This window comes from Lontra canadensis, unplaced genomic scaffold, assembly GCF_010015895.1.
Source record: "Lontra canadensis isolate GAN:19392208 unplaced genomic scaffold, GSC_riverotter_1.0 scaffold14, whole genome shotgun sequence".
In the NCBI taxonomy this organism is placed as follows: domain Eukaryota; kingdom Metazoa; phylum Chordata; class Mammalia; order Carnivora; family Mustelidae; genus Lontra; species Lontra canadensis.
Genome location: NW_022631008.1, coordinates 23,442,000 through 23,452,103, shown reverse-complemented (window position 1 = coordinate 23,452,103; position 10,104 = coordinate 23,442,000). Strand labels below are relative to the sequence as shown.

The 10,104-nt window shown below is 44.2% G+C and overlaps 1 long non-coding RNA gene across 1 annotated transcript; it reads left to right on the top strand.

The window, feature by feature from the left end:
* The first annotated feature begins 8,452 nt into the window (after window positions 1-8,452).
* On the top strand, window positions 8,453-9,415 carry LOC116868137. The gene is made up of 3 exons (XR_004382756.1): window positions 8,453-8,789; window positions 9,078-9,162; window positions 9,309-9,415. It is a non-coding gene; the product is annotated as an uncharacterized LOC116868137 (long non-coding RNA).
* The last annotated feature ends 689 nt before the right edge of the window (window positions 9,416-10,104 follow it).

The window sequence follows — 10,104 nt, the reverse complement described above, 5'->3', positions numbered from 1 at the left end:
ATACACACACAAGCTGATATATGGCTTTGTTTATCGCGAACAGAATATGGTACCTATTATTTTAGGACATGCTTTTCTCACTCCACAAGAATCACAGACCTTATACCATACAGATTCGCCTTATATCTCCTAAAATTAAGCTTCCTATTTGGAGACAATGGTAGATTTACATACAGTTGTAAGCAATAATAGAGATCTCACGTACTTTTGACCTAGTTTCCCCCACTGGTAACACCTTGCTAAATTGTTGTTCAGTAAGTATCCTAACTAGGGTATTAATATTGATACAATCCATCAGGCTCATTCAGATGTCCCCACTTTAACTTGAACTCATCTGTGTGCGCATCTGTGTGTGTGTGTGTGTATGTTGGTTCTAAGCAATTGTATCACCTGTGTAAGTCCCCATATGTACTTTCGCAGTCAAGATCCAGAACAGTTTCATCACCTTGAGGATCCCTTGTGTTGCCCTTTATACCCACACCCACTTTCCTCCTGCCCCCTCCTTCACCCCGAGTTCTCAACAACCACTCATCCTTTCTCCATTTCTATACTTCTGTTATTCCAGAAATGTATTTATGCAATCATATGGTTTACAAGCTTTTGGAGTTGGCTCTTTCATTCAACATAACTCTCTGGGGCTTCATCCAAGTTGTTTTATGTATCAACTGTTTATTGCTGAGTACTATTCAATGGCATGGTATGTCATGATGTGTTTAACCCCTCAACCATTGAAGGACATTTGGATTGTTTCTAATTTTTAGCTATGATGAATAAAGTTGTTATCAACATTTGTGTACAGTTTTTGTAGAAATATAAGCTTCTATTCCTCTGGGATGAATGCCCAAGAGTATAATTACTGGGTCATATGGTAATTGTATGTTTAAGGAAAATGGGCACACTCATATTCTTCGGGCTTAAGTATAAAATAGAAGAATATTTTAGAAGAGTTAATTGGCACTATTTATCATTTTTAAATGCATATTAATTTTAACTCAATTCTGCTTCTAGGAACCTGGTTTCTAGAAATATTTGTGTTTTTGCTAAAATGTATAAGTACCAGGCTATTCATTTTGGTGCTGTTTGCATTGGGAGAAAATTTAGAACAACCAAAATCGCTGTATAATGCTATACATTATAAATCTTTCTATTTTCTTGCTGTTGAGTTGTGCACACACTGTTATTTTTTTTTAATTTTTTATTTTTTATAAACATATAATATATTTTTATCCCCAGGGGTACAGGTCTGTGAATTGCCAGGTTTACACACTTCACAGCACTCATCATAGCACATACCCTCCCCAATGTCCATAACCCCACCCCCCTTCTCCCAACCCCCCTCCCCCCAGCAACCCTCAGTTTGTTTTGTGAGATTAAGAGTCACTTATGGTTTGTCTCCCTCCCAATCCCATCTTGTTTCATTTATTCTTCTCCTACCCCCTTAACCCCCCATGTTGCATCTCCACTTCCTCATATCAGGGAGATCATATGATAGTTGTCTTTCTCTGATTGACTTATTTCACTAAGCATGATACCTTCTACACAATGGAATACTATGCAGCCATCAAAAGAAATGAAATCTTGACATTTGCGACGACGTGGATGGAACTAGAGGGTATCACACTGTTATGTTTTAATTCGAAACACTTTCTGTAGGAATTAGAATGTAAGCATTTTTTATGGGATTTTTAAATTATTTATATTTGTTATGCTGGGTCTAAGTATCATGTTCTTTGCACAAAATACACACTTGAGGGTTGCTCTTTTATTGATTTTTAGGCATTTGTGTACAGTTCATATTGTGGGTATTAACCCTTTATCTGACCTTTGCAATGTAGAACTTTCATATTTCCGTAAAATCAAAACTGTCACATTTTCCTTTCTGGTTTCTTGTTATGTTTTAGAATAGGTTTCCTACCTGCCTCCCTGCTTTTACTCCTATTTTATTAAAGTAATGATATACATACGAGTTTTAAGTAGCCTCAAGTCCTTTTTGAAAGAGGCAAGGAATTCACAGATCCCATAAATAAATGAAAATGTTGTATGAGACATGGGAGATTACTTTTTATCTATGCATAACCGTCATATTTTTTGACAAATATTATTCTTGCTGTGCTGTGTACATTTTAAAGTGATGCCGGAAGGAATAATTATATCATAACTTTAAAGGATTATAAACACCTAAGGGAAAGGTGCTGTTTAAACACGTTGCTAATAATGTGTTTGCACATTTTTCAAACGGCTCAAATTACATTCACGAGTATCCACAACATGGCCTCCTCGGAGAAGGACAGAGAACGGGAGGAGGTCAAGAATATAATTCTAGGAGAGATTGTTTAGGCAAGGAAGTAATTTATCTTGCTATGGGCAGAATGAAGAGCTCACCACCCAGCAATTTGTAATTGATCACAATTATGTTGCCTAGTGGTGGGGTGTAAAATGAAGGAAAGTATTTGGTCAAAAGATTAGCACAAATATAAGAGTGTTTAGTCAGGTCCAAAATGTAAGTTGGTTTAGCAAGAAGAAAAATGAAGCTGTTCGGAAGAACCCAAAATGAACCAAAGTAAATGAAAATGGAGATTCAGTCCACATGTTGTGGGTTGATGTTTCCTTGGAAGGAGTGGTTGAGAATTTTTGATCCTTAAAGCAACCTCATATTAAAGTAGTTTAACTAATTTAGACATGTTCGACACTACCACAAAGAAAATAAATTCTATTGGGCTCTACTCTGATGGCTAAAAAGCCAATTCACTGAAATGGAAGGATGTTGAAGGTACTCACATTATGTAATCGGTACAGTATGTCAGCCCCAGTGGTCTGGTTAACCAAATGAAGGCACATTTAGTAAAATTCGGTATAATTTTTTCCTAGAACTACCCTACCTGATTACAGTGAAATAGATTCTACTAATCACAGGCTGCATAATTTGGAGATTGAGGCTGGTTTGGGGGAACAGAGATGCTTTTATTGTATCATTTGGTCTTCTGTGGCCCATGACGGAAGATTTGTCGGCAAGGCTAACATGGGTCCTTTCTTTATTTAGGAATCTGCTTAAGATGATCATGGGACTTGCTGTGTTCCAGGAAAAGAAAGAGAAGAATAAAGGGTGTGACTTCCCTGAAGTCATGTAGTGAGTTTGTGACACAACCGGACAGCACTGGGGTCTTCAGAAACCCCTTTCCACTGGAGGAAATCGCACGCTTCAAAAGTCTAGGCTCAAGAGGACCTCTGGCCCAGTTCCAGGTAACTTGGAGGTTTTCACAGTCTTTCCTACATATAAGGCTACAGAGAATTAATTCCATTGAACAATTGGAGACGTAAAGAAGGAATCCAGAAACTAGGTTCTGAACTGGAGGCAAGGGCTTTAGTCTTCTTCTTCTTCTTCTTTTTTTTTTTTTCTAGAGCTGACTTTGATTCTTCATTTCAGATGAAAATCAAGATGTGGTCACCCTGTGGAGAAGCCAGGTCCCCTGCTCCTGCTCCCTCTGACTCTCTCTCTTGGTGGTGGTTCTGTAGTTTGGAGCAATGCACAGTGGGCCAAAGTCCCAGGCAACTCTGAGCTGAGTGTCAACAAAGAGGAGGTAAATGTGCCTAATGCTAACTGAGCATATAAAATTGTAACACTTGCAATTTTCTTTGGGTATATTGGAGCCTGTGACTTTCCCCCCCAAGTCTCACATAGTTTCTTAAGTCCCTGAGAAGCTCAGGCCCGAGGCCTTAACCTGTGGAGCCAGAGGGATGAAGGACCCAGAAAGGAGTGCCATTCCTCAGCTGGGATCTTCTTTCCTGAGTTTCTACAGTCCCCTCACCCCACCCAGGGCCCCTGTCAGGTTTGGTGACACTACAAGGGGAGTGACTCTGACTGGCTGACAAATTAGGGAACATTGAATCACATGATCTTTTCTTATTCAAAGCCATTTGAAAGCAGATTAACAAGTCAGCTGGGTTTTATAGTCCTGCCAAATTCCTTTACCTGGCTTACCCAATAAGATCAGGCCAGTTTTCTTTCCTCTCCTCTTATTATTAACATGATAGTGTGAATGTAATGCTATTGAAGCCAGAACTATAGTGCACATGTGGCATTTCTTTGGCTACTTAACATGGGTTCTGTTCCACCTTCCAGATGACATCTGATTTCTTTTAGGAAATGACCTCCTACACGTGTATGCAGTCTTAGTGGGGTATCCACCCAGGGGCCTGCTCCCCACCAGAGAAGCTCTTGCAGAGACCAGCCCTGAGGGTGGATATTTGGTCTAAATTCAGCCAATCAGATAGACTCCTCTGGAACTTTGGGCCTTGAACAAGTGACACAAGGACCTCAGGAACCACACTGAGGCCAGGGAGCCACGCCAAACAGACTGAATTGCCTGTTCCTGACCTTCTAGATTCTCCTCAGTTCCTGCCCATGTCTAGGCCTGGCCCTTGACTCTTCGGGTTAGTGAATACCCTATCTTTCAATACATTCCCATTTGATTCCATTAGCTCAAACTGGTTTGCTTGTAGCCAAGAATCCTGGTATAAGATCCCTTCTTGACATACCTCACACATGGGTCTGCAGTCTTTAAGTCTATCCTGTCTGGAGTGTTCTAGCATTGGCTTAAACTAGCTCTTTCCTCCATTGGTGACAGCCTACAGACCACAGGACTGGCTTTCTTTTAGTGGGTACTGATAGAAAATATTCTTCTAGATTTCTAGTCCTTCCAGTTTCTCATTATCAAAACAAGAATTCAAACAAAACTCATCAGAACTTCTCTCCAACAGCTGTCATTAATGTGAGGTCTCCCTTCTCCTGCCCAGGACCACCCGCTCAGGAATCCAGCTCTCTCAGGCAAACATATTGCCAACGTTTCTTTACCAGAATAGCTAAAATTAAAAAGATGGACCAAACCCAGTGTTTGCAAGGATATGGAGCAACTCCAACTTTAACACATTTTGTTGGTGGGTGTGTAGAATGCTACAATTGCTTAGGAAATCTGTTTGATGGTGTCTCATCAAGTTAAATACATACCTACTCTTTGACCCAGCAGTTGCATCTCTAGGTAGATATTCAAGAAAAAATTAGCCTTCCCAAAAATTTGTACAAGAGTGTTCTTGGCACCCTTATTCGTAATAGCCAGGAACTGGAAACAAGCAATAGGTATGAATCTCAAAAAAATTAGATTGAGCCAAAGAAGCCAGAATCCATATGACTCCATTTATATGAAGCTTGAAACAGGAAGAAACAATTTATGGTAGTGAGAGCAGTGGTTACCTTTGGGGGAATATTGACTAGGAAGAGGCACAGGGAGCCTTCTGAAGTACTGGGATTTATTTAATCTCTGTGGCAGAAACATGGATATATACATCTATAAAAATTCATTAAGCTATACAGTTAAGATTTGTATACTCCATTGTGTGTATGTTACACTTCAATAAAGAAGATGAAAAGATAAAATGAGCATGTGATTATATCCTATAATTTAAATATCCACAGTTCTATAATTTAAATATATTTTGTGAATTCTACGCTCAAATTAGATTTAAATCCCAATCTCATATATGATGTTGAGAACGGTTTGAAAAACTTTTGTATTTTTTCCCTCCGTTCTTTGTTTATATCAAGGCAATAGGAAGCTAATGTATTTCCCCTTCCAGGAGTATTTTTATGTTCAAAGGAAAACCATTGGGAGAAAGTAATAATTAACACAAAGGAATGACTGGCTTAATGGTGGGCTTTCAGGCATCCGTAGAGGAGGTATTTCAGGTCAAAGGAGGGTCAAGAGAATCTCCCAGAGTATTCCACACTGAATGGGTAGAAACAAGCAACAAAGTCCTGATAGACATTTCTGGTGATCCACCGGTGGGGCCAATAGCCTATGGTGTTCTGATCTTTGGATGGAAAAATCAGCCTACTGGTTTCCAGAAGATAAGAGGAGTTTGTCTCCTGGGGCTGGTCATTTCCTCCAAAGCTGAGGGTGGGGAGATTTTGTGGGCAGCTTTCCCTCCCCACTGAGAAGAGAACAGAAAGCAGGAAATAGAAAGGCCAGGATAGAGGATGCAGAAGCGAGGATGAACATGGAAAAGCCCAGGGGCGAGTGAGTGTGGGCTATGCCCATAGGGGTCAGACAGAAGATACAGCAGGGGCATGGGGAGACAAGGGGAGCCCAGCAGAAAGTAAAATGAAAACAGAGACAGTGCAGGTGAAGGAGACCCCTCTCCGCTTGGCCTCTGCAGCCTGCGCGTCCCCTCTCCCCTCCCAGAACAGCTGGGCACTGGCAAGGGGCCTCCTGGCTCCATCCTTGCCCTTCCCAAGTTTTCCACCCCCTCCACTATGCCTGCAGCAGCCCAGTGGTTTTCCTAAAACATCATCTCATCACATTATTCCTCAGCTTAAAACTACTTAATAGCTCAAAATCATCTCTTTTAAAAGTCCAAGCTCCTTAATGTTGCCTGCCAGGAGCCTCTCATGCCTTGTCCTCGCTTGCTCCTCAGCCTCATCTGTTTCGTGAATAACGGGTGACTGTGTTCAGTGAATTTTATTTATACTGTAGGCCCCGTTCTCCGTGGGTTTGCTTTCTACAGTTTCGGTTCCACGCGGTCAACGAAGGTTGGGAAACAGACGATCCTCCTCCTGACACACGATCAGAGGTCAGTAGTAGCCTAACACTACGTCCCAGTGTCTACACCTCTCACCTCCCTTCATCCCATCATGTAGGCATTTTATCATCGATTGCGAGAAGCGTGACTACAGTACAGTAAGATACTCTATGAAAGAGAGACCATATTCACCTAACTCTTATTACAGCATATTGTTATAATTGTTCTATTTTATTAGCAGTGAGTGTTAATTTCCTACTGGGCCTAATTTAGAAATTAAACTTTATCAGGGGTGAGTATGTATAAAGAAAACAGCATAGATGGGGTTTGGTACTATCTGCAGTTTTGGGCATCCACTGGGGGCCCAGGAATGTATGCCCCATGGGTGAGGGGGGAACTGCTGTAATCCTCTTCCTGGCTAGAGCTGTCTAGTTGCCCTTTAAGAACACTAGGAAGGTACACCGATTGTATTTTCACAAGCAGCTCCAGGAGAACCTCCATGAGCGAGTATCTCTCGGTGCCCTAGGGCCCCGGACAGGACTCGATTCCTCCAACTACCTTAACCCTTCCCTGTTGACAGGGGCAGGAAGTTGGCATCACCTAATTGAGGTTTGAATAAAGGGAGTAACCCATTACCTATGACTCTCATCGAGGACGTTGGTTCTGGCAGAGAAAGCCCTCTCTTCTGCTGTCTAAATCCTGGCTACTCTTCAAGAGTCATCTCAAATACCATGTCTATCATGTCCATTCAGGCTCAGAAATGAGGCTTTTCTGATATTTTGACAGCAGTGTGGCTTGTAGGGAGAGGGAAGAGCTTGAGACCAGAAGCTGGCAGGCTTTGGGATGGTGAGTGGGGTGTTTGTGGTCCAAGGTCCAGTCTTTAGGGGCCCCCAGTGAAAAGGCTTAGCTTCTGCAGGCATCAGTCAGTAACCCTGAGGGTCCAGACGCCTGCTGGGGCAGAGACGCCGGCAGCTCTGGCAGGGGACCAGTGCTGAAATTAAGGATCTCCTCGTCGGGGTGGTTCCAGGTGGCCAGTTGCTTTAGAGCAGGCATCCACCTGGGGACCCGGAACTGTGATTCAGGTGTCTGATGGAAGAGAGGCAAGTGTGAGCAAGGCAGGGGGTCTGGGCAAGGGGATCAGAGCCCAGTCCTGCAGACCAAGTCGACCCTCCAGGGAGAGCTCAGAGAAGGTGGCAATGCTATGGGTCTCAGGTGTTAAGAGTCCTGGTGGATGCCACAGCAGTGAACTGTCAACAAACCACAAATTCCCACCTGACCAGCTTCCAGTCACCCCGACCAGAGCCCAAGAATGGCTGAGCTTGAGGTCAGAGGGTGTGGTGAGCAGCAGCTACACCGGGCTCTGGGAGGCAAGGGCTGTGCCTCTTCTGACGTATGCTCTGATCTCCTCCCCCCATCACCATGATGTTCACTGGCACCTCTCCTTACTTTGTGATCTCCTCCTGGAAATAACCCCACAGCAGGTAGCAGAGGGCCAGGCACACACAGTACATAAAGATAGGTTGGATCAAATTGCATTTAGCTCATTGGCAGCTCGGGCTTTGGCCTGCACTACACTGTCCAGCCCAGTCCTTTTCCAGAGTTTTTTTTTTTAAGATTTCATTTATTTATTTGACAGAGAGTGAGATCACAAGTAGGCAGAGAGGTGGGCAGAGAGAGAGAGAAGGAAGCAGGCTCCCCGCTGAGCAGAGAGCCCCTTGCGGGACTCGATCCCAGGACTCTGAGATCATGACCCCAGCCGAAGGCAGAGGCTCAACCCACTGAGCCACCCAGGCACCCTCCAGATTTTTTCTACATCACGGATCAGGACTCCTCTTCTTCTGTGCGTAGAAGAATGGCACCACAGTTCCTCTCCATCCTCATGGTGGGGAGGGGAAGAGCTGGGACCCGTAGGAAATGGAGGGCAGTGCATTGTGTCCCACACCCTGCCTTCCTCTGCCCCTCAGCCAAAGTGATCTATTTCTTCTTCCTTTCTGTCCCCGGCATCAGTGGAAAACTGGAGCTGGTTGCCATGGAGACCAGCCACCGACTTCAGAGTGCCTGTTTATTAAAGATGAAAGTAATGTATGCCTGGCTGATCTGAGCAGCTGTCAGAGATTCGACTGTTAGCAGAGGAAGTCACTAATTTCGAGGCATAATCACTCATCTAAGAGAGAGAGGGCCCCCCTTCATCTTCCGAGTGGAGCTGGGCCCTGTGGGTAAGGACCGCCCCAGTGGGCGTTTCTTGTCCTTTCCTTCCTTCCTTCCTTGTTCTGTTTGTTTCTTTCTTCCTTGTTTATTTTATGACTAACATGGTAATGGTACTTCTTTTCTCCCTTATTTCCTACTCAAAATATATAGTCTTGCGGTCATGTGATAGACTAATTCAACTTCGTGGGCAGGCCCAGGAAACCCAAACCCTCTCATGACGTTGTTTCCTTTGGAAAGTGTATTCTGGATTCCAAGCCACCTACTTACAAATGAGGCTGTCTGTTTGTTCATTCAAGTCTCCGCCAGGCGTGCAAGAGCAGAAGAGGTGGGGCTGAGCCCCGCGGAGAGCAGCCTTGATGGACATTGCATGCCCTTCGACAGGTGGGAGAAGCAGGCACCTTCCGAGGGAGGCAGTAAATTAGAAGAGAGGTGGGGGGGGGGTCTTGCATCTTTTGGCCAAATGAGCTGTGTGATCTTCAGAAAACAAGTCACTTTCTTTTTGTCTTTTGCTCTTTTCATTCATGCAGTGATAAAATCTGAGAGTAAATCTGAATCCCAAGATTCACAATTTAGATTCACCAAGTGCTCTCCAAAGCTGACGGAGCAAACTGGGCTGATCACTGCTGGTCTGTAAGGAGTGGCCGTGCCCTCGGGGAGTGCTCCGGGAGCCAAGAGGCTGCTGGGAGATGATCCCCGCTGTCTCATCACAGCATAGCCAACTCGCTCATCCCTTCTGCCCTCAGTTTCCTCATCTGAAAGAGAAGGGAGGAGTAAGCTAATTCTAACTAGTCTTTCATTCCATAGACACTTAAGTGTGGGCTTCCGTGAACTGAAAGTGTTCCTAACGCTGGACAGCTGAACAGGGGTTAACCCCGGGTCTAGGTCACTGTTAACCAAGTACAATCTGTACCTCTGGTCAAGGTTGTCTCAGGCCAAGGCAGGTGCTTGTTTCCATCTCTTGGTGTCAGTGTGCAGGCACTTCTGTGGCAGGTCTGGGAAGGAGCCCCTGTCCCATTTCTCTTGAGCTGCCCTGTGTCTGAGAATGAAGATGGAGCATGAAGCTAAAGAATGGAAGTGAGTATCATCAGGGCTTTAAAAAAAAAAAAAATTATTAATTTATTTGACAGAGGGGGGGCACAAGCAGGGAAGAGCAGAAGAGAGAAATGGAGAAGCAGACTCCTGCTGAGCAGGGAGCCCAACACGGGCTTGATCCCAGGATCCTGGGATCATGACCTGAGCCAAAGACAGATGCACCCTTCATCAGTGCCTTTAGAACAGAGTGCGCCCAGAACCCAGATTAGCCTGGGCTCCAGCAAGGCAGCT